Raw genomic sequence first — 19,591 nt, forward strand, 5'->3', positions numbered from 1 at the left:
AGTGTGCTCTTTTAACCTTCAACAAGGACCGGGCATAGTCACACTCGATTTAACTAAAGCTGGAGAAATAGACACCCACTAGCCACTTGTGTGCGAAGCACATCGATAGAACTAGTCTAATGAACACGGTCATGTAATGTCAGTCTGGGCCGCTTCATCCAATAATACAATTGAATCAAAGTATGACATGATGGTAAGCAGTATGACTATTATCGCTCACAACTCTTTGTGTTCTACTCATGCATATAACATGTACACATAGACCTGTCTCGGATACCACTATTAGGGAACACGGTATTTAAAAAAAATCCAACGATCACGCACGATCTATCTAGGAGATGCATAGCAACGAGAGGGGAGAGTGTATCTACATACCCTCATAGGCGAAAGCGGAAGCGTTTAGTAACGCGGTTGATCTGCACACATTTAGCTCGGTGATGTCCATCGTACTCTTGATCCAGCTGAGGCCGAGGGTGAGTTAAGTTAGCACGACGGTGTGTTGACAGTGATGATGAAGTTACCGACGCAGGACTTCGCCTAAGCACTACGACAATATGACCGAGGTGAAAAACTATGGAGGGGGCACCGCAAACGGCTAAAGATCAACTTGTGTGTCTATGGGGTGCCCCCTCCCCCGTATATAAAGGAGGGGAGGAGGAGGAGGGCCGACCACAAGGGGCGCGCCCAAGGGGGGCAATCCTACTCCTAGTAGGAGTGGGTTTCCCCCTTTCCTAGTCCTAGTAGGAGAAGAAGAAAGGAGAGGAAGAAGAGAAGGAAAAGGGGGGCAATCCTACTCCTAGTAGGAGTGGGTTTCCCCCTTTCCTAGTCCCTAGCCCTACTCTTGCCCAAACACGAGGATTTCCCAGGAGGTCACCCATCCTATTACTACTCTCAACCAAGCATGCTTAACTTCAGAGTTCTGATGGGATCCGGTGCTTTAGTGCTGGTATGATCGGATCTGGCATGTTACCCCCTGCTTCATCCCTTATGCTTCCCACTCCCAGGTCTGCTACAAAGACGGTTGTACATTCTTACTACCATTACTACCGTTGCCTAATAATGGATAATGCCCTATACTACTTACTCTCTCGGTCAACTACGGAGGCGAGTTTACCACAGTTTCCATGCCTCCCTCTATACCGCAGCAACACATATTTTACACCCCTTTCAGAAAGTGCTTTTCGTGCCCCAACTCCCCTAGATGCGTTAGTAATGAACTACGAGCTAAAACATATCGCAAACGTCCAAAATAAGATAACGGTGTTAATATATATCGTGCACATATGTTTTGTTTCTCCCGAGGCGCATAATAATAATTAAAAAGGAAATGCAACACAAGGACTTCCCTTCGCTGATGGGATCCGGTGCTTTAGTGTTGGTATGATCGCATTCGACCTATTACCTCTAGCTTCATCGCTTATGCTTACCACTCCCAGGTCCACTACAAAGATGGCTGTACATTCTTACTACCATTACAACCGTTGCCTAATAATGGATAATGCCCTATACTACTTACTCTCTCGCTCAACTACGGAGACAAGTTTACCACGGTTTCCACCCCTCCCTCTATACCGCAGCAACACGTATTTTACACCCCTTCCAGAACATGCTTTTCGCACCCCAACTCCCCCTAGATGCGTGAGTAATGAGCTGTGAGCTAAAACATATCGCAAATGTCAAAAATAAGATAACGGGGTTAATATATATCGCGCACGTGTGTTTTGTTTCTCACGAGGCGCAAAAAAATAATTACGTTTTATTTCTCACGAGGCGCAAAAATAATAATTAAAAAGGGAATGCAACACGAGGACTTCCCAGGAGGTCACCAATCCTAGTACTACTCTCGCCCAAGCACGCTTAACTTCGGAGTTCTGATGGGATCCGGTGCTTTAGTTCTGATGGGATCCGACATGTTACCCCCGGCTTCATCCCTTATGCTTCCCACTCCAAGGTCCCCTACAAAGACGACTGTACATTCTTACTACCATTCCAACCTTCGCCTAATAATGGATAATTCCATATACTGCATACTCTCTCGCTCAACTACGGAGACGACTTTACCACGGTTTCCATCCCTCCCTCTATACTACAGCAACACGTATTTTACACCCCTTTCAGAACGCACTTTTCATGCCCCCAACTTCCCCTAGACGCGTGAGTAATGAGATGCGAGCTAAAACATAACGCAAACGTAAAAAAATAAGATAACGGGGTTAATATATATCACGCATGTGCGTTCTGTTTCTCATGAGGTGAAAAATAATAATTAAAAAGGGAATGCAACACACGTGGACTTCCTAGGAGGTCGCCCGTCCTAGTACTACTCTCACCTGAGAATGCTAACTTCGGAGTTCCGATGGGATCCAGTGCTTCAGTGCTGGTATGATCGCATCTGACATGTTACCCCCGGCTTCATCGCTTATCCTTCCCACTCCCAGGTCTTCTACAAAGAGGGTTGTACATTCTTACTACTATTAGAACCGTTTCTTAATAATGGATAATACCCTATACTACTTACTCTCTCACTCAACTATGGAGATGAGTTTACCACGGTTTCCACCCCTCCCTCTATACCGCAGCAACACTTATTTTACACCCCTTTCAGAATATGCTTTTCGCGCCCCAACGTGTGAGTAATGAGCTGCGAGCTAAAACATATCGCAAATGTCAAAAATAAGATAACGGGGTTAATATATATCGTGCATGTGTGTTCTCTTTCTCATGAGGCACAAGAAATAAATTAAAAACGGAATGCAACACGAGGACTTCCCAGGAGGTCACTCATCCTAGTACTACTCTCATCCAAGCACGGTTAACTTCAGAGTTCTGATGGGATCCGATGCTTTAGAGTTGGTATGATCGTATCCAACATGTTACCCCCGGCTTCATCCCTTATGCTTCCCACTCCTAGGTCCTCTACAAAGACGGTTGTACATTCTTAATAACATTAAAACTGTTGCCTAATAACGGATAATGCCCTATACTACTTACTCTCTCGCTGAACGACGGAGACGAGTTTACCATGGTTTCCACCCCTCCCTCTTTACAGCGGCAACACGTATTTTACACCCCTTTCGGAACATGCTTTTCGCGCCCCAACTCCCCTAGACGCATGAGTAATGAGCTGCGAGCTAAAAAAATCGCAAACATCAAAAATAAGATAACAGGGTTAATATATATCGTGCACGGCGTTCTGTTTCTCACGAGGCACAAGAAAATCATTAAAAGGGGAATGCAACACGAGGATTTCCCACGAGGTCACCCATCCTAGTACTACTCTCACCCAAGCATGCTTAACTTCAGAGTTCTGATGGAATCCGGTGCTTTAGTGCTGGTATGATCGCATCCGGCATGTTACCTCCTGCTTCATCCCTTATGCTTCCCACTCCCAGGTCCGCTACAAAGACGGTTGTACATTCTTAATACCATTACAACCGTTGCCTAATAATGGATAATGCCCTATACTACTTAGTCTCTCGCTCAACTACGAGGCGAGTTTACCACGGTTTCCATCCCTCGCTATATACCGCAGCAACACATATTTTACACACCTTTCAGAAAGCGTTTTTCGCGCCCCAACTCCCCCTAGATGCATGAGCAATGAACTGCGAGGTAGAACATATCGCAAACGTCCAAAGTAAGATAACGGTGTTAATATATATCGCGCACATGCGTTCGGTTTCTCACGAGGTCCATAATCATAATTAAAAAGGGAATGCAACACAAGGACTTCCCTTCGGAGTTCTGATGGGATCCGGTGCTTTAGTGCTGGTATGATTGCATCCAACATATTACCCCCGGCTTCATCCCTTATGCTTCCCACTCCTAGGTCCGCTACAAAAATAGATGTACATTCTTACTACCATTACAATCGTTGCCTAATAATGGATAATGCCCTATACTACTTACTCTCTCGCTCATCTACGGAGACAAGTTTACCACAGTTTCCACCCCTCCCTCTATACCACAGCAACACGTATTTTACACCCCTTTTAGAATGCACTTTTTGCACCCCCAACACCCCTAGATGCGTGAGTAATGAGCTGTGAGCTAAAACATATAGCAAACGTCAAAAATAAGATAACGGGGTTAATATATACCACGCACGTGCATTCTGTTTCTGACGAGGCGCAAAAAATACTTGCGTTCTGTTCCTCACGAGGCACAGAAAAATAATTAAAAAGGGAATGCAACACACGAGGACTTCCTAGGAGGTCACCCGTCCTAGTACTACTCTCGCCCAAAACGCTATCTTCGCAGTTCTGATGGGATCAAGTGCTTCAGTACTGGTATGATCGCATCTGACATGTTACCACCAGCTTCATCGCTTATGCTTCCCACTCCCAGGTCTGCTACAAAGATGGCTGTACATTCTTACTACTATTACAACCTTCGCCTAATAATGGATAATTCCATATACTACTTACTCTCTCGCTCAACTACGGAGATGAGTTTACCACGGTTTACACCCCTTTTAGAACACACTTTTCGCGCCCCAACTTCCCCTAGATGCGTGAGAAATGAGATGCGAGCTAAAACATAACGCAAACGTAAAAATAAAGATAACGGGGTTAATATATATCGCGCACGTGCGTTCTGTTTCTCATTAGGCAAAAAATAATAATTAAAAAGGGAATGCAACAAACGAGGACTTCCTAGGAGGTCACCCGTCCTAGTACTACTACGCCGAAGAACGCTAACTTCGGAGTTCTGATGGGATCCCATGCTCCAGTGCTGGTATGATCGAATCTGACATGTTACCCCCGGCTTCATCGCTTATGCTTCCCACTCGCAGGTCTGCTACAAAGATGGCTGTACATTCTTACTACCATTACAACTGTTGCCTAATAATGGATAATGCCCTATACTACTTACTCTCTCGCTGAACTACGGAGACGAGTTTACGACGGTTTCCACCCCTCCCTCTATACAGCGGCAACACGTATTTTACACCCCTTTCGGAACGTGCTTTTCGCGCCCCAACTCCCCTAGACACATGAGTAATGAGCTGCGAGCTAAAAAAATCGCAAACATCAAAAATAAGATAACAGGGTTAATATATATCGTGCACGACATTCTGTTTCTGACGAGGCACAAGAAAATAATTAAAAAGGGAATGCAACACGAGGATTTCCCACGAGGTCACCCATCCTAGTACTACTCTCACCCAAGCATGCTTAACTTCAGAGTTCTGATGGAATCCGGTGGTTTAGTGCTGGTATGATCGCATCTGGCATGTTACCCCCTGCTTCATCCCTTATGCTTCCCACTCCCAGGTCCGCTACAAAGACGGTTGTACATTCTTACTACCATTACAACCGTTGCCTAATAATGGATAATGCCCTATACTACTTAGTCTCTCGCTCAACTACGGAGGCGAGTTTACCACGGTTTCCATCCCTCGCTCTATACCACAGCAACACATATTTTACACCCCTTTCAGAAAGCGCTTTTCGCGCCCCAACTACCCCTAGATGCGTGAGTAATGAACTGCGAGGTAGAACAAATCGCAAACGTCCAAAATAAGATAACAGTGTTAATATATATCGCGCACGTGCGTTCGGTTTCTCACGAGGTGCATAATCATAATTAAAAAGGGAATGCAACACAAGGACATCCCTTCGGCGTTCTGATGGGATCCGGTGCTTTAGTGCTGGCATGATCGCATCCGACATATTACCCCCGGCTTCATCCCTTATGCTTCCCACTCCCAGGTCCGCTACAAAGATGGCTGTACATTCTTACTACCATTACAACCGTTGCCTAATAATGGATAATGCCCTATACTACTTACTCTCTCGCTCAACTACGGAGACAAGTTTACCACGGTTTCCACCCCTCCCTCTATACCGCAGCAACACGTATTTTACACCCCTTTCAGAACACGCTTTTTGCACCCCAACCCCCCTAGATGTGTGAGTAATGAGCTACGAGCTAAAACATACAGCAAATGTCAAAAATAAGATAACGGGGTTAATATATATCACGCACGTGCGTTCTGTGTCTGACGAGGCGCAAAAAATAATTGCGTTCTGTTTCTCACGAGGCAAAAAAAATAATTAAAAAGGGAATGCAACACACGAGGACTTCCTAGGAGGTCACCCGTCCTAGTACTACTCTCGCCCAAAACGCTATCTTCGCAGTTCTGATGGGATCTAGTGCTTCAGTACTGGTATGATCGCATCTGACATGTTACCACTGGCTTCATCGCTTATGCTTCCCACTCCCAGGTCTGCTACAAAGACGGCTGTACATTCTTACTACTATTACAACCTTCGCCTAATAATGGATAATTCCATATACTACTTACTCTCTCGCTCAACTTCGGAGACGACTTTACCACGGTTTCCACCCCTACCTCTATACCGCAGCAACACGTATTTTAAACCCCTTTTAGAACACACTTTTCGCACCCCAACTTCCCCTAGACGCGTGAGAAATGAGATGCGAGCTAAAACATAACGCAAAAGTAAAAATAAAGATAACGGGGTTAATATATATCGCGCATGTGCATTCTGTTTCTCATGAGGCGAAAAATAATAATAATAAGGGAATGCAACACACGAGGACTTCCTAGGAGGTCACCCGTCCTAGTACTACTCTCGCCCAAGAATGCTAACTTCGGAGTTCTGATGGGATCCGGTGCTCCAGTGCTGGTATGATCGAATCTGACATGTTACCCCCAACTTCATCGCGTACGCTTCCCACTCCTAGGTCTGCTACAAAAATGGCTGTACATTCTAACTACCATTACAACTGTTGCCTAATAATGGATAATGCCCTATACTACTTACTCCCTCGCTGAACTACGGAGACGAGTTTACCATGGTTTCCACCCCTCCCTCTATACAGCGGCAACACGTATTTTACACCCCTTTCGGAACGTGCTTTTCGCGCCCCAACTCCCCTAGACGCATGAGTAATGAGCTGCGAGCTAAAAAAATCGCAAACATCAAAAATAAGATAACGGGGTTAATATATATCGTGCACGGCGTTCTGTTTCTCATGAGGCACAAGAAAATAATTAAAAAGGGAATGCAACACGAGGATTTCCCATGAGGTCACCCATCCTAGTACTAATCTCACCCAAGCATGCTTAACTTTAGAATTCTGATGGAATCCGGTGCTTTAGTGCTGGTATGATCGCATCCGGCATGTTACCCCCTGCTTCATCCCTTATGCTTCCCACTCCCAGGTTCGCTACAAAGACGGTTGTACATTCTTACTACCATTATAACCGTTGCCTAATAATCGATAATGCCCTATACTACTTAGTCTCTCGCTCAACTACGGAGGCGAGTTTACCACGGTTTCCATCCCTCGCTCTATACCGCAGCAACACATATTTTACACCCCTTTCAGAAAGCGTTTTTCGCGCCCCAACTCCCCCTAGATGCGTGGGTAATGAACTACGAGGTAGAACATATCGCAAAGGTCCAAAATAAGATAAGGGTGTTAATATATATGGCGCACGTGCGTTCGGTTTCTCACGAGGTGCATAATCACAATTAAAAAGGGAATGCAACACAAGGACTTCCCTTCGGAGTTCTGATGGGATCCGGTGCTTTAGTGCTGGTATGATCGCATCCGACATATTACCCCCGGCTTCATTCCTTATGTTTCCCACTCCCAGGTCCGCTACAAAGATGGCTGTACATTCTTACTACCATTACAACCGTTGCCTAATAATGGATAATGCCCTATACTACTTACTCTCTCGCTCAACTACGGAGACAAGTTTACCAGGTTTTCCACCCCTCCCTCTATACCGCAGCAACACGTATTTTACACCCCTTTCAGAACGCGCTTTTTGCACCCCAACCCCCCTAGATGCGTGAGTAATGATCTGCGAGCTAAAACATACAACAAACATCAAAAATAAGATAACTGGGTTAATATATATCACGCACGTGCGTTCTGTTTCTGACGAGGCGCAAAAAATAATTGCGTTCTGTTTCTCACGAGGCACAAAAAAATAATTAAAAAGGGAATGCAACACACGAGGACTTCCTAGGAGGTCACCCGTCCTAGTACTACTGTCGCCCAAAACGCTATCTTCACAGTTCTGATGGGATCTAGTGCTTCAGTACTGGTATGATCGCATCTGACATGTTACCACCGGCTTCATCGCTTATGCTTCCCACTCCCATGTCTGCTACAAAGACGGCTGTACATTCTTACTACTATTACAACCTTCGCCTAATAATGGATAATTCCATATACTACTTACTCTCTCGCTCAACTACGGAGACGAGTTTACCACGGTTTCCACCCCTCCCTCTACACCGCAGCAACACGTATTTTACACCCCTTTTAGAACACACTTTTCGCGCCCCAACTTCCCCTAGACACGTGAGAAATGAGATGCGAGCTAAAACATAACGCAAACGTAAAAATAAAGATAACGGGGTTAATATATATCGCGCACGTGCGTTCTGTTTCTCATGAGGCGAAAAATAATAATTAAAAAGGGAATGCAACACACGAGGACTTCCTAGGAGGTCACCCGTCCTAGTACTACTCTTGACCAAGAACACTAACTTCGGAGTTCTGATGGGATCCGGTGCTCCAGTGCTGGTATGATCGAATCTGACATGTTACCCCCGGCTTCATCGCTTATGCTTCCCAGTCCCAGGTCTGCTACAAAGATGGCTGTACATTCTTACTACCATTACAACTGTTGCCTAATAATGGATAATGCCCTATACTACTTACTCTCTCGCTGAACTACGGAGAAGAGTTTACCATGGTTTCCACCCCTCCCTCGATACAGCGCCAACACGTATTTTATACCCCTTTCGGAACGTGCTTTTCGCGCCCCAACTCCCCTAGACGCATGAGTAATGAGCTGCGAGCTAAAAAAATCGCAAACATCAAAAATAAGATAACGGGGTTAATATATGTCGTGCACGGCGTTCTGTTTCTCACGAGGCACAAGAAAATAATTAAAGAGGGAATGCAACACGAGGATTTCCCACGAGGTCACCCATCCTAGTACTACTCTCACCCAAGCATGCTTAACTTCAGAATTCTGATGGAATCCGGTGCTTTAGTGCTGGTATGATCGCATCCGGCATGTTACCCCCTGCTTCATCCCTTATGCTTGCCACTCCCAGGTCCGCTACAAAGACGGTTGTACATTCTTACTACCATTTCAACCGTTGCCTAATAATGGATAATGCCCTATACTACTTAGTCTCTCGCTCAACTACGGAGGCGAGTTTACCACGGTTTCCATCCCTCGCTCTATGCCATAGCAACACATATTTTACACCCCTTTCAGAAAGCGTTTTTCGCACCCCAACTCCCCCTAGATGCGTGAGTAATGAACTGCGAGGTAGAACATATCGCAAACGTCCAAAATAAGATAACGTTGTTAATATATATCGCGCACGTGTGTTCGGTTTCTCACGAGGTGCATAATCATAATTAAAAAGGGAATGCAACACAAGGACTTGCCTTCGGAGTTCTGATGGGATCCGGTGCTTTAGTGCTAGTATGATCGCATCCGACATATTACCCCCGGCTTCATCCCTTATGCTTCCCACTCCCAAGTCCGCTACAAAGATGGCTGTACATTCTTCCTACCATTACAACCGTTGCCTAATAATGGATAATGCCCTATACTACTTACTCTCACGCTCAACTACGGAGACAAGTTTAACACGGTTTCCACCCCTCCCTCTATACCGCGGCAACACGTATTTTACACCCCTTTCAGAACATGCTTTTTGCACCCCAACCCCCCTAGATGCGTGAGTAATGAGCTGCGAGCTAAAACATACAGCAAACGTCAAAAATAAGATAACGAGGTTAATATATATCACGCATGTGCATTCTATTTCTGACGAGGCGCGAAAAATAATTGTGTTCTGTTTCTCACGAGGCATAAAAAAATAATTAAAAAGGGAATGCAACACACGAGGACTTCCTAGGAGGTCACCCGTCCTAGTACTACTCTCGCCCAAAACGCTATCTTCACAGTTCTGACGGGATCTAGTGCTTCAGTACTGGTATGATCGCATCTGACATGTTACCATCGGCTTCATCGCTTATGCTTCCCACTCCCAGTTCTGCTACAAAGACGGCTGTACATTCTTACTACTATTACAACCTTCGCCTAATAATGGATAATTCCATATACTACTTACTCTCTCACTGAACTACGGAGACGAGTTTACCATGGTTTCCACCCCTCCCTCTATACCGCAGCAACACGTATTTTACACCCCTTTTAGAACACACTTTTCGCGCCCCAACTTCCCTAGACGCGTGAGAAATGAGATGCGAGCTAAAACATAACGCAAACATAAAAATAAAGATAACGGGGTTAATATATATCGCGCACGTGCGTTCTGTTTCTCATGAGGCAAAAAATAATAATTAAAAAGGGAATGCAACACACGAGGACTTCCTAGGAGGTCACCCATCCTAGTACTACTCTCGCCCAAGAACGCTAACTTCGGAGTTCTGATGGGATCCAGTGCTCCAGTGCTGGTATGATCGAATCTGACATGTTACCCCCGGCTTCATCGCTTATGCTTCCCAGTCCCAGGTCTGCTACAAAGATGGCTGTACATTCTTACTACCATTACAATTGTTGCCTAATAATGGATAATGCCCTATACTACTTACTCTCTCGCTGAACTACGGAGACGAGTTTACCACGGTTTCCACCCCTCCCTCTATACAGCGGCAACATGTATTTTACACCCCTTTCGGAACGTGCTTTTCGCGCCCCAACTCCCCTAGACGCATGAGTAATGAGCTGCGAGCTAAAAAATCACAAACATCGAAAATAAGATAACGGGGTTAATATATATCGTGCACGGCATTCTGTTTCTCATGAGGCACAAGAAAATAATTAAAAAGGGAATGCAACACAAGGATTTCCCACGAGGTCACCCATCCTAGTACTACTCTCACCCAAGCATGCTTAACTTCAGAGTTCTGATGGAATCCGGTGCTTTAGTGCTGGTATGATCGCATCCGGCATGTTACCCCCTGCTTCATCCCTTATGCTTCCCACTCCCAGGTCCGCTACAAAGACCGTTGTACATTCTTACTACCATTACAACCGTTGCCTAATAATGGATAATGCCCTATACTACTTAGTCTCTCGCTCAACTACGGAGGCGAGTTTACCACGGTTTCCATCCCCCGCTCTATACCACAGCAACACGTATTTTACACCCCTTTCAGAAAGCGTTTTTCGCGCCCCAACTACCCCTAGATGCGTGAGTAATGAACTACGAGGTAGAACATATCGCAAACGTCCAAAATAAGCTAACAGTGTTAATATATATCGCGCACGTGCATTCGCTTTCTCACAAGGTGCATAATCATAATTAAAAAGGGAATGCAACACAAGGACTTCCCTTCGGAGTTCTGATGGGATCCGGTGCTTTACTGCTGGCATGATCGCATCCGACATATTACCCCCGGCTTCATCCCTTATGCTTCCCACTCCCAGGTCCGCTACAAAGATGGCTGTACATTCTTACTACCATTACAACCATTGCCTAATAATGGATAATGCCCTATACTACTTACTCTCTCGCTCAACTACGGAGACAAGTTTACCACGGTTTCCACCCCTCCCTCTATACCGCAGGAACACGTATTTTACACCCCTTTCAGAACGCGCTTTTTGCACCCCAACCCCCTAGATGCGTGAGTAATGAGCTGCGAGCTAAAACATACAGCAAACGTCAAAAATAAGATAACGGGGTTAATATATATCACGTACGTGCGTTCTGTTTCTGACGAGGCGCAAAAAATAATTGTGTTCTGTTTCTCACGAGGCACAAAAAAATAATTAAAAAGGGAATGCAACACACGAGGACTTCCTAGGAGGTCACCCATCCTAGTACTACTCTCGCCCAAAACGCTATCTTCGCAGTTCTGATGGGATCTAGTGCTTCAGTACTGGTATGATCGCATCTGACATGTTACCACCGGCTTCATCGCTTATGCTTCCCACTCCCAGGTCTGCTACAAAGACGGCTGTACATTCTTACTACTATTACAACCTTCGCCTAATAATGGATAATTCCATATACTACTTACTCTCTCGCTCAACTACGGAGACGAGTTTACCACGGTTTTCACCCCTCCCTCTATACCGCAGCAACACGTATTTTACACCCCTTTTAGAACACACTTTTCACGCCCCAACTTCCCCTAGACGCGTGAGAAATGAGATGCGAGCTAAAACATAACGCAAACATAAAAATAAAGATAACGGGGATAATATATATCGCGCACGTGCGTTCTGTTTCTCATGAGGCGAAAAATAATAATTAAAAAGGGAATGCAACACACGAGGACTTCCTAGGAGGTCACCCGTCCTAGTACTACTGTCGCCCAAAACGCTATCTTCACAGTTCTGATGGGATCTAGTGCTTCAGTACTGGTATGATCGCATCTGACATGTTACCACCGGCTTCATCGCTTATGCTTCCCACTCCCATGTCTGCTACAAAGACGGCTGTACATTCTGACTACTATTACAACCTTCGCCTAATAATGGATAATTCCATATACTACTTACTCTCTCGCTCAACTACGGAGACGAGTTTACCACGGTTTCCACCCCTCCCTCTACACCGCAGCAACACGTATTTTACACCCCTTTTAGAACACACTTTTCGCGCCCCAACTTCCCCTAGACGCGTGAGAAATGAGATGCGAGCTAAAACATAACGCAAACGTAAAAATAAAGATAACGGGGTTAATATATATCGCGCACGTGCGTTCTGTTTCTCATGAGGCGAAAAATAATAATTAAAAAGGGAATGCAACACACGAGGACTTCCTAGGAGGTCACCCGTCCTAGTACTACTCTTGCCCAAGAACACTAACTTCGGAGTTCTGATGGGATCCGGTGCTCCAGTGCTGGTATGATCGAATCTGACATGTTACCCCCGGCTTCATCGCTTATGCTTCCCAGTCCCAGGTCTGCTACAAAGATGGCTGTACATTCTTACTACCATTAAAACTGTTGCCTAATAATGGATAATGCCCTATACTACTTACTCTCTCGTTGAACTACGGAGAAGAGTTTACCATGGTTTCCACCCCTCCCTCGATACAGCGCCAACACGTATTTTATACCCCTTTCGGAACGTGCTTTTCGCGCCCCAACTCCCCTAGACGCATGAGTAATGAGCTGCGAGCTAAAAAAATCGCAAACATCAAAAATAAGATAACGGGGTTAATATATGTCGTGCACGGCGTTCTGTTTCTCACGAGGCACAAGAAAATAATTAAAGAGGGAATGCAACACAAGGATTTCCCACGAGGTCACCCATCCTAGTACTACTCTCACCCAAGCATGTTTAACTTCAGAATTCTGATGGAATCCGGTGCTTTAGTGCTGGTATGATCGCATCCGGCATGTTACCCCCTGCTTCATCCCTTATGCTTCCCACTCCCAGGTCCGCTACAAAGACGGTTGTACATTCTTACTACCATTTCAACCGTTGCCTAATAATGGATAATGCCCTATACTACTTAGTCTCTCGCTCAACTACGGAGGCGAGTTTACCACGGTTTCCATCCCTCGCTCTATGCCATAGCAACACATATTTTACAGCCCTTTCAGAAAGCGTTTTTCGCACCCCAACTCCCCCTAGATGCGTGAGTAATGAACTGCGAGGTAGAACATATCGCAAACGTCCAAAATAAGATAACGCTGTTAATATATATCGCGCACGTGTGTTCGGTTTCTCACGAGTTGCATAATCATAATTAAAAAGGGAATGCAACACAAGGACTTGCCTTCGGAGTTCTGATGGGATCCGGTGCTTTAGTGCTAGTATGATCGCATCCGACATATTACCCCCGGCTTCATCCCTTATGCTTCCCACTCCCAAGTCCGCTACAAAGATGGCTGTACATTCTTCCTACCATTACAACCGTTGCCTAATAATGGATAATGCCCTATACTACTTACTCTCACGCTCAACTACGGAGACAAGTTTACCACGGTTTCCACCCCTCCCTCTATACCGCAGCAACACGTATTTTACACCCCTTTCAGAACATGCTTTTTGCACCCCAACCCCCCTAGATGCGTGAGTAATGAGCTGCGAGCTAAAACATACAGCAAACGTCAAATATAAGATAACGAGGTTAATATATATCACGCATTTGCATTCTATTTCTGACGAGGCGCCAAAAATAATTGCGTTCTGTTTCTCACGAGGCGCAAAAAAATAATTAAAAAGGGAATGCAACACACGAGGACTTCCTAGGAGGTCACCCGTCCTAGTACTACTCTCGCCCAAAACGCTATCTTCACAGTTCTGACGGGATCTAGTGCTTCAGTACTGGTATGATCGCATCTGACATGTTACCATCGGCTTCATCGCTTATGCTTCCCACTCCCAGTTCTGCTACAAAGACGGCTGTACATTCTTACTACTATTACAACCTTCGCCTAATAATGGATAATTCCATATACTACTTACTCTCTCACTGAACTACGGAGACGAGTTTACCATGGTTTCCACCCCTCCCTCTATACCGCAGCAACACGTATTTTACACCCCTTTTAGAACACACTTTTCGCGCCCCAACTTCCCTAGACGCGTGAGAAATGAGATGCGAGCTAAAACATAACGCAAACATAAAAATAAAGATAACGGGGTTAATATATATCGCGCACGTGCGTTCTGTTTCTCATGAGGCGAAAAATAATAATTAAAAAGGGAATGCAACACACGAGGACTTCCTAGGAGGTCACCCATCCTAGTACTACTCTCGCCCAAGAACGCTAACTTCGGAGTTCTGATGGGATCCAGTGCTCCAGTGCTGGTATGATCGAATCTGACATGTTACCCCCGGCTTCATCGCTTATGCTTCCCAGTCCCAGGTCTGCTACAAAGATGGCTGTACATTCTTACTACCATTACAACTGTTGCCTAATAATGGATAATGCCCTATACTACTTACTCTCTCGCTGAACTACGGAGACGAGTTTACCACGGTTTCCACCCCTCCATCTATACATCGGCAACACGTATTTTACACCCCTTTCGGAACGTGCTTTTCGCGCCCCAACTCCCCTGGACGCATGAGTAATGAGCTGCGAGCTAAAAAAATCACAAACATCGAAAATAAGATAACGGGGTTAATATATATCGTGCACGGCATTCTGTTTCTCATGAGGCACAAGAAAATAATTAAAAAGGGAATGCAACACAAGGATTTCCCACGAGGTCACCCATCCTAGTACTACTCTCACCCAAGCATGCTTAACTTCGGAGTTCTGATGGAATCCGGTGCTTTAGTGCTGGTATGATCGCATCCGGCATGTTACCCCCTGCTTCATCCCTTATGCTTCCCACTCCCAGGTCCGCTACAAAGACGGTTGTACATTCTTACTACCATTACAACCGTTGCCTAATAATGGATAATGCCCTATACTACTTAGTCTCTCGCTCAACTACGGAGGCGAGTTTACCACGGTTTCCATCCCCCGCTCTATACCACAGCAACACGTATTTTACACCCCTTTCAGAAAGCGTTTTTCGCGCCCCAACTACCCCTAGATGCGTGAGTAATGAACTGCGAGGTAGAACATATCGCAAACGTCCAAAATAAGCTAACAGTGTTAATATATATCGCGCACGTGCATTCGCTTTCTCACAAGGTGCATAATCATAATTAAAAAGGGAATGCAACACAAGGACTTCCCTTCGGAGTTCTGATGGGATCCGGTGCTTTACTGCTGGCATGATCGCATCCGACATATTACCCCCGGCTTCATCCCTTATGCTTCCCACTCCCAGGTCCGCTACAAAGATGGTTGTACATTCTTACTACCATTACAACCATTGCCTAATAATGGATAATGCCCTATACTACTTACTCTCTCGCTCAACTATGGAGACAAGTTTACCACGGTTTCCACCCCTCCCTATATACCGCAGCAACACGTATTCTACACCCCTTTCAGAACGCGCTTTTTGCACCCCCAACCCCCCTAGATGCGTGAGTAATGAGCTGCGAGCTAAAACATACAACAAACATCAAAAATAAGATAACGGGTTTAATATATATCACGCACGTGCGTTCTGTTTCTGATGAGGCGCAAAATAATTGTGTTCTGTTTCTCACGAGGCACAAAAAAATAATTAAAAAGGGAATGCAACACACGAGGACTTCCTAGGAGGTCACCCGTCCTAGTACTACTCTCTCCCAAAACGCTATCTTCGCAGTTCTGATGGGATCTAGTGCTTCAGTACTGGTATGATCGCATCTGACATGTTACCACCGGCTTCATCGCTTATGCTTCCCACTCCCAGGTCTGCTTCAAAGACGGCTGTACATTCTTACTACTATTACAACCTTCGCCTAATAATGAATAATTCCATATACTACTTACTCTCTGGCTCAACTACGGAGACGAGTTTACCACGGTTTCCACCCCTCCCTCTATACCGCAGCAACACGTATTTTACACCCCTTTTAGAACACACTTTTCGCGCCCCAACTTCTCCTAGACGCGTGAGAAATGAGATGCGAGCTAAAACATAACGCAAACGTAAAAATAAAGATAACGGGGTTAATATATATCGCGCACGTGCGTTCTGTTTCTCATGAGGTGAAAAATAATAATTAAAAAGGGAATGCAACACACGAGGACTTCCTAGGAGGTCACCCGTCCTAGTACTACTCTCGCCCAAGAACGCTAACTTTGAAGTTCTGATGGGATCCAGTGCTCTAGTGCTGGTATGATCGAATCTGACATGTTACCACCGGCTTCATCGCTTATGCTTCCCACTCCAAGGTCTGCTACAAAGATGGATGTACATTCTTACTACCATTACAACTGTTGCCTAATAATGGATAATGCCCTATACTACTAACTCTCTCGCTGAACTACGGAGACGAGTTTACCACGGTTTCCACCCCTCCCTCTATACATCGGCAACACGTATTTTACACCCCTTTCGGAACGTGCTTTTCGCGCCCCAACTCCCCTAGACGCATGAGTAATGAGCTGCGAGCTAAAAAATCGCAAACATCAAAAATAAGATAACGGGGTTAATATATATCGTGCACGGCGTTCTGTTTCTCACGAGGCACAAGAAAATAATTAAAAAGGGAATGCAACACGAGGATTTCCCACGAGGTCACCCATCCTAGTACTACTCTCACCCAAGCATGCTTAACTTCAGAGTTCTGATGGAATCCGGTGCTTTAGTGCTGGTATGATCGCATCCGGCATGTTACCCCCTGCTTCATCCCTTATGTTTCCCACTCCCAGGTCCGCTACAAAGACGGTTGTACATTCTTACTACCATTACAACCATTTCCTAATAATGGATAATGCCCTATACTACTTAGTCTCTCGCTCAACTACGGAGGCGAGTTTACCACGGTTTCCATCCCTCGCTCTATACCGCAGCAACACATATTTTACACCCCTTTCAGAAAGCATTTTTCGCGCCCCAACTACCCCTAGATGCGTGAGTAATGAACTGCGAGGTAGAACATATCGCAAACATCAAAAATAAGATAACGGGGTTAATATATATCGTGCACGGCGTTCTGTTTCTCACGAGGCACAAGAAAATAATTAAAAAGGGAATGCAACATGAGGATTTCCCACGAGGTCACCCATCCTAGTACTACTCTCACCCAAGCATGCTTAACTTCAGAGTTCTGATGGAATCCGGTGCTTTAGTGCTGTTATGATCGCATCCGGCATGTTACCCCCCTGCTTCATCCCTTATGCTTCCCACTCCCAGGTCCGTTACAAAGACGGTTGTACATTCTTACTACCATTACAACCGTTTCCTAATAATGGATAATGCCCTATACTACTTAGTCTCTCGCTCAACTACGGAGGCAAGTTTACCACGGTTTCCATCCCTCTCTCTATACCGCAGCAAAACATATTTTACACCCCTTTCAGAAAGCGTTTTTCGCGCCCCAACTCCCCCTAGATGCGTGAGTAATGAACTGCGAGGTAGAACATATCGCAAACGTCCAAAATAAGATAACGGTGTTAATATATATTGTGCACGTGCGTTCGGTTTCTCAGGAGGTGCATCATCATAATTAAAAAGGGAATGCAACACAAGAACTTCCCTTCGGAGTTCTGATGGGATCCGGTGCTTTAGTGCTGGTATGATCGCATCCAACATATTACCCCCGGCTTCATCCCTTATGCTTCCCACTCCCAGGTCCGCTACAAAGATGGCTGTACATTCTTACTACCATTACCACCGTTGCCTAATAATGGATAATGCCCTATACTACTTACTCTCTCGCTCAACTACGGAGACAAGTTTACCATGGTTTCCACCCCTCCCTCTATACCGCAGCAACACGTATTTTACACCCCTTTCAGAACGCGCTTTTTGCACCCCAACCCCCCTAGATGCGTGAGTAATGAGCTGCGAGCTAAAACATACAGCAAACGTCAAAAATAAGATAACGGGGTTAATATATATCACGCACGTGCGTTCTATTTCTGACGAGGCGCAAAAAATAATTGCGTTCTGTTTCTCACGAGGCACAAAAAAATAATTAAAAAGGGAATGCAACACACGAGGACTTCCTAGGAGGTCACCCGTCCTAGTACTACTCTCGCCCAAAACGCTATCTTCACAGTTCTGACGGGATCTAGTGCTTCAGTACTGGTATGGTCGCATCTGACATGTTACCATCGGCTTCATCGCTTATGCTTCCCACTCCCAGTTCGGCTACAAAGACGGCTGTACATTCTTACTACTATTACAACCTTCGCCTAATAATGGATAATTCCATATACTACTTACTCTCTCACTGAACTATGGAGACGAGTTTACCATGGTTTCCACCCCTCCCTCTATACCACAGCAACACGTATTTTACACCCCTTTTAGAACACACTTTTCGCGCCCCAACTTCCCCTAGACGCATGAGAAATGAGATGCGAGCTAAAACATAACGCAAACGTAAAAATAAAGATAACGGGGTTAATATATATCGCGCACGTGCGTTCTGTTTGTCATGAGCGAAAAATAATAATTAAAAAGGGAATGCAACACACGAGGACTTCCTAGGAGGTCACCCGTCCTAGTACTACTCTCGCCCGAGAACGCTAACTTCGGAGTTCTGATGGGATCCAGTGCTCCAGTGCTGGTATGATCGAATCTGACATGTTACCCCCGGCTTCATCGCTTATGCTTCCCACTCCCAGGTATGCTACAAAGATGGCTGTACATTCTTAGTACCATTACAACTGTTGCCTAATAATGGATAATGCCCTATACTACTTACTCTCTCGCTCAACTACGGTGACAAGTTTACCACGGTTTCCACCCTCCCTCTATACCGCAGCAACACGTATTTTACACCCCTTTCAGAACACGCTTTTCGCACCCCAACTCCCCCTAGACGCGTGAGTAATGAGCTGCGAGCTAAAACATATCGCAAACATCAAAAATAAGATAACGGGGTAAATATGTATCACGCACGTGCGTTCTGTTTCTCACGAGGCGCAAAAAAATAATTACGTTCTGTTTCTCACGAGGCGCAAAAAAATAATTATGTTTTGTTTCTCATGGGGCGCAAAATAATAATTATAAAG

At 45.2% G+C, this 19,591-nt stretch overlaps 9 non-coding genes and 19 pseudogenes across 9 annotated transcripts; all 28 read right to left on the bottom strand.

Moving 5' to 3' along the window:
* Positions 1-841: 841 nt before the first annotated feature.
* On the bottom strand, positions 842-960 carry LOC119304585 (annotated as a pseudogene).
* Positions 961-1,793: 833 nt separating this feature from the next.
* LOC119304538 lies at positions 1,794-1,914 on the bottom strand (annotated as a pseudogene).
* Positions 1,915-2,274: 360 nt separating this feature from the next.
* On the bottom strand, positions 2,275-2,394 carry LOC119304656 (annotated as a pseudogene).
* Positions 2,395-2,748: 354 nt separating this feature from the next.
* Positions 2,749-2,867, bottom strand: LOC119304573 (annotated as a pseudogene).
* Positions 2,868-3,229: 362 nt separating this feature from the next.
* On the bottom strand, positions 3,230-3,348 carry LOC119304721. The gene has a single exon (XR_005148437.1). It is a non-coding gene; the product is annotated as a 5S ribosomal RNA (ribosomal RNA).
* An 836-nt stretch (positions 3,349-4,184) lies between these two features.
* Positions 4,185-4,303, bottom strand: LOC119304738 (annotated as a pseudogene).
* An 810-nt stretch (positions 4,304-5,113) lies between these two features.
* On the bottom strand, positions 5,114-5,232 carry LOC119304435. The gene has a single exon (XR_005148264.1). It is a non-coding gene; the product is annotated as a 5S ribosomal RNA (ribosomal RNA).
* Positions 5,233-6,067: 835 nt separating this feature from the next.
* LOC119304727 lies at positions 6,068-6,186 on the bottom strand (annotated as a pseudogene).
* Positions 6,187-6,550: 364 nt separating this feature from the next.
* Positions 6,551-6,670, bottom strand: LOC119304610 (annotated as a pseudogene).
* Positions 6,671-7,032: 362 nt separating this feature from the next.
* On the bottom strand, positions 7,033-7,151 carry LOC119304478. The gene has a single exon (XR_005148298.1). It is a non-coding gene; the product is annotated as a 5S ribosomal RNA (ribosomal RNA).
* An 836-nt stretch (positions 7,152-7,987) lies between these two features.
* On the bottom strand, positions 7,988-8,106 carry LOC119304750 (annotated as a pseudogene).
* A 365-nt stretch (positions 8,107-8,471) lies between these two features.
* LOC119304644 lies at positions 8,472-8,591 on the bottom strand (annotated as a pseudogene).
* A 362-nt stretch (positions 8,592-8,953) lies between these two features.
* LOC119304425 lies at positions 8,954-9,072 on the bottom strand. Its single transcript, XR_005148254.1, has one exon. It is a non-coding gene; the product is annotated as a 5S ribosomal RNA (ribosomal RNA).
* Positions 9,073-9,908: 836 nt separating this feature from the next.
* Positions 9,909-10,027, bottom strand: LOC119304702 (annotated as a pseudogene).
* A 364-nt stretch (positions 10,028-10,391) lies between these two features.
* On the bottom strand, positions 10,392-10,511 carry LOC119304550 (annotated as a pseudogene).
* A 361-nt stretch (positions 10,512-10,872) lies between these two features.
* Positions 10,873-10,991, bottom strand: LOC119304424. The gene has a single exon (XR_005148253.1). It is a non-coding gene; the product is annotated as a 5S ribosomal RNA (ribosomal RNA).
* Positions 10,992-11,826: 835 nt separating this feature from the next.
* On the bottom strand, positions 11,827-11,945 carry LOC119304678 (annotated as a pseudogene).
* Positions 11,946-12,310: 365 nt separating this feature from the next.
* LOC119304755 lies at positions 12,311-12,429 on the bottom strand (annotated as a pseudogene).
* Positions 12,430-12,794: 365 nt separating this feature from the next.
* LOC119304621 lies at positions 12,795-12,914 on the bottom strand (annotated as a pseudogene).
* A 362-nt stretch (positions 12,915-13,276) lies between these two features.
* LOC119304466 lies at positions 13,277-13,395 on the bottom strand. The gene has a single exon (XR_005148290.1). It is a non-coding gene; the product is annotated as a 5S ribosomal RNA (ribosomal RNA).
* An 836-nt stretch (positions 13,396-14,231) lies between these two features.
* LOC119304714 lies at positions 14,232-14,350 on the bottom strand (annotated as a pseudogene).
* A 364-nt stretch (positions 14,351-14,714) lies between these two features.
* LOC119304562 lies at positions 14,715-14,834 on the bottom strand (annotated as a pseudogene).
* A 362-nt stretch (positions 14,835-15,196) lies between these two features.
* LOC119304603 lies at positions 15,197-15,315 on the bottom strand. The gene has a single exon (XR_005148375.1). It is a non-coding gene; the product is annotated as a 5S ribosomal RNA (ribosomal RNA).
* Positions 15,316-16,634: 1,319 nt separating this feature from the next.
* On the bottom strand, positions 16,635-16,754 carry LOC119304632 (annotated as a pseudogene).
* Positions 16,755-17,115: 361 nt separating this feature from the next.
* LOC119304773 lies at positions 17,116-17,234 on the bottom strand. The gene has a single exon (XR_005148481.1). It is a non-coding gene; the product is annotated as a 5S ribosomal RNA (ribosomal RNA).
* A 364-nt stretch (positions 17,235-17,598) lies between these two features.
* LOC119304426 lies at positions 17,599-17,717 on the bottom strand. The gene has a single exon (XR_005148255.1). It is a non-coding gene; the product is annotated as a 5S ribosomal RNA (ribosomal RNA).
* Positions 17,718-18,554: 837 nt separating this feature from the next.
* Positions 18,555-18,673, bottom strand: LOC119304690 (annotated as a pseudogene).
* A 364-nt stretch (positions 18,674-19,037) lies between these two features.
* On the bottom strand, positions 19,038-19,157 carry LOC119304597 (annotated as a pseudogene).
* Between the last annotated feature and the right edge of the window lie 434 nt (positions 19,158-19,591).

This window comes from Triticum dicoccoides, chromosome 5A (assembly GCF_002162155.2).
Source record: "Triticum dicoccoides isolate Atlit2015 ecotype Zavitan chromosome 5A, WEW_v2.0, whole genome shotgun sequence".
Classification (NCBI taxonomy): Eukaryota; Viridiplantae; Streptophyta; class Magnoliopsida; order Poales; family Poaceae; genus Triticum; species Triticum dicoccoides.